Raw genomic sequence first — 3,931 nt, forward strand, 5'->3', positions numbered from 1 at the left:
TATTAATGGAGACTTTGTTTGTGGATTTCAATGAACTCTTGGACTGGCTTATTTAAGAGATGCACTTTAATTGAATAAGATTTCTCTTCTCTTTAATAATTTCCATTGTTTTAATTATGTTATTGTTTATATTTTCTGTTGATTTCAATGGACTAAACTTCCAAGTGGTTGAGAAATTGTGAGCTAATAGATTAGTAATTGAAATAGGTTTAAGATGGATTTAGATCGTAACTAAATTAATTATTCAATTTATTTTTCATAATTAATCTAGGTGACGTATAGGTAGTGGGGATTGATGATAGTGGCTATTAACGATTTAGTAAGCTATACACTAACTTAGGGTTTCTCTGGATGTTTGTAAGCTATACACCAACTCAAGTACCTACACATTGATGATCATATTACTTATTAACCCTAATTAATTATTAAATTCCATTAACCGAATATTCTTAACCACTATACCTTTGTGATTTCTCCTTGCGATTGCTTGTTATTTATTTTATGTTCTTAGTGTGTTATTTATTTTATCGCAATCTGAATTATTAATTTTTTTGTGAGTTTCATCCTCAAACTAATTTATTATTAAAGTTATTTTATAGTAATTATTAAAATTTGAGGTAAGTGATAACTTTGAGCTTTAAAATTTAAATACTATTTTATTACTATCTTCATTATCACTTTCGCAGCTATGTTGAGGACAATTTGTATTGCTCTAATATTATTTGTTTAGTAAAAAAGGAATACAATTTATAATAAATGAACTAAACAATAATGTGATTAAACTATCATACGGCTGTTGAAGTAGTATTAAGAATGAGAAAAATAGCTTCACTTTTTAAAATGTTGTCATAAATTTGGTATACAGTGCCACCCTCAAATGTGATTTTCAAGAAGCAGCCACTAAGATTTGAAAGTATTTAAATAATTACAAACATGTCATATGGAATTAACCAGACGCTAAAAAAGGATTAAGTATACCTATCCTCAACTATCTGTAAAGTTTTGGATTCCATGGTTAAACAATTAAGTTTGCATTACCCAAGTTATATTGATAATGATAAAATTACATTTTATTCTTAAAAGATAAAAATTTTATTTTATTTTTTAAAAATTATAAAAATTATAAACTATTAAAATGTTAACATTAAATTTTACTACTATAAAAATACACAATTTAATTTTACCAAAAAACTCCACCGCTAATTACTATAGTTATCCATTTGAGGTTGTAAAATGAGGTTACTTTGAGTGCTGAGATAACTAATTCCAAAAAATAACTTTTCCAGATTATAATAACAATTCTTTAAGAAAAAGACACTAATATAATATATGTATTAAATGTTTACTTTTCATAAAACATTATCATATTTCATTTACTTTTTAAAACTTAGATCATTTTTCATTTGTATTTTAAAATTAGAAACTTGTATAAAGGAAATATGTTAATTTTCTTTAAAATTTTCAAAGTTTACTTTGAAAATCATATTAATAGATAAAAATTGGTACAAAATTAAAATAATGCAATACTAATTATTTAAAAATTAATGGTAAAGACGAAGCTGATAAGGAAGAAATTGTGGAAACATTGAGTGGGTGTTTGGATAAAAAAAAATTTAAATTTTAAATTTTTTAAAATGTTAGTATTTTAGAATTGGTCAATTCAAAATTACTTTATTTGGAAAAATAATTGATTTAAAAGAATTAATTTATTGAAATTTAACAAATTTAAAATTAATTATAAAATAATAATATTTATATTAAAAATAAATAATATAAAGACATTCAGTACAAATATCATTATGTTTTTAAGATTTTATAAATTATTTTAATAAAATAAAATTTAAAATTTATATAATAGAATTAAATAAAAATAATTTTAAAGTTTAAAATTTTATCTTATTGAATCAAAATTTTAATAAAGGAAATTGACTATTCAAACAGATAAAATTATTTTTAGAATTTCGGAAATGTCTTAAATTCAAATAGGAATTGTAATTTTTAATTAATTAATAGGTAGGTATGGATAAGATTGACATTGATTTGCAATTTGATCATCTCCAATTGCCTTAAGTAGCATGGCATATATTCTTAATCATCTTCCCCTAAGGTCGATAATGCTTTACCGTTAAGAGAAAAAGTTGACATGAATTCCAACAACCAATTCACGTTGGCCATATTTCTTTAAAGAAAAGTGGTGGCTTTTTTGACAATGGAAATCCTGCTCAACCATAAACTGTTTATTACAAAAATATCCCATTTCAACATGCATATCTTCACTTGTTTCACATCATGTCTATCTATACTTGTCATCAAACCCACTGCTCTTTTTTTTTTATAAAATAAGATTCATCAAAACTCTATGTATTTATTAAAAAATTATCTTGATGTAGTTTAATAAATTTGAAAATATTTTTATTACCAGTGAAATTTTTAATTATTTTTTAATTAAATTGATACCCTAATAATTTATAATACAAAGTCAATCAAATAAACAGAGGGAACTTTATTGCTATTACAGTTAAAACCTTAGCAACACATTATTTTCCAAGATATTGATTAACTTATTTATCTTTTAAATATAAAGGAAACAGAATAACTTCGTTGGGGAAAATTAAAAGAAACAAACTAATTTTTAAGGAAAAATAGGTGAAGGAATTATTCAAGTTTAAAAATTTTAACAACTCAAGTCATTTGCTATTACAATTCACAACGGAACAATACACATCTCTATCAAAATAGAATTATATTACAAAAAAAAAAGTGGCAAGTCACATGTTAGCAAAAATAGGCAAACAAATTCTTAAATCCCCATAAAATTACAGGAAGGAAAATTTGAAAAAAAAAAACTAAAAATAAAAAGCACCAAATTATTCCCACAGTGAAGGCTCAAAGTTGGCAGGAATTAAATTCTCACAACTCCATACCTGATCACAAAACCCTCCATATAAATCTTGTGGAGGATAAACCCACCCATCAACCGAGTCAACAGGTACAAAATCGCCTTGTGAGTCAAATAACGACTGGAAACTGCATTCTATATTGGGTAACTGAACAATTTCGCTCAGTTCTTCAGCTTGTTCCGAGGCATTGGGCTCAGACAAAGATGATGATGATGAAGGTAAAGTATTGAAATTGACCATGGATGCAGCTTTAGCGGCGGCGACTTGAACGTCGCGAGGCATTAATGAAACTGGTCGAGGAAGCAAAATTGCAAGTTGAGGGAAATTGAGAATCGCGGAGTCACCTTTGATGCTTAATGCTGCTACATCATGAGCGCGCGCTGCCATTTCTGGGGTAGCGAAAGTGCCGAGCCAAATGCGGGATTTCTTGCGGGGCTCACGGATTTCGGACACCCATTTGCCCCAACTCCTCATTCTCACCCTCTGTAGATTGGGTGTTTGCTGATTGATGATCTTTTGGCTTTGCTGTTATCTTCCATGGATTCACCATTGGAAGTAGAAGAAGAAGAAGAAGCTGGGGAGTTTGAGCTATGATTATGGCTGCTACAGCTCTCAAATTCTGATGAAGGAAGGTTTGTTTCTGCCATTTGTTTTAAAAAAAGAGTGATCCAAAAATTTTGATGATTCACATGCAAAAGTGAGAATTTATATGGAGTGAAAGAGAAAATGCGAGGCAGGGAAGGGACCTCTCTCCTTAAAACTGACCCCTTAACCTACCATTAATTAATTTTATTATCACAAAAGAACTTGCAAACAATGTGCAAGAAAATTTTAAGATTTGTAAAGAATTCATATTTTGCACTATATAAATTTATAGTTGGTACATTTGGACAAAATTGACCTGCGGATTAAATATTAGAAATTTTATCGCACGCGTATACATGTAAAAATCAAGAATATATGTGTAGAAATTATAAATTTAAAAAATAGATGTTTGTATGAAAGTAACATACAAAAAATAATAAAATATA

General features: G+C 27.4%; 1 pseudogene; it reads right to left on the reverse strand.

Annotated features, from left to right (window-relative positions):
• Positions 1-2,728: 2,728 nt before the first annotated feature.
• On the reverse strand, positions 2,729-3,667 carry LOC107895996 (ethylene-responsive transcription factor TINY-like; annotated as a pseudogene).
• Positions 3,668-3,931: the final 264 nt, after the last annotated feature.

Source organism: Gossypium hirsutum, chromosome A02 (genome assembly GCF_007990345.1).
Source record: "Gossypium hirsutum isolate 1008001.06 chromosome A02, Gossypium_hirsutum_v2.1, whole genome shotgun sequence".
Classification (NCBI taxonomy): domain Eukaryota; kingdom Viridiplantae; phylum Streptophyta; class Magnoliopsida; order Malvales; family Malvaceae; genus Gossypium; species Gossypium hirsutum.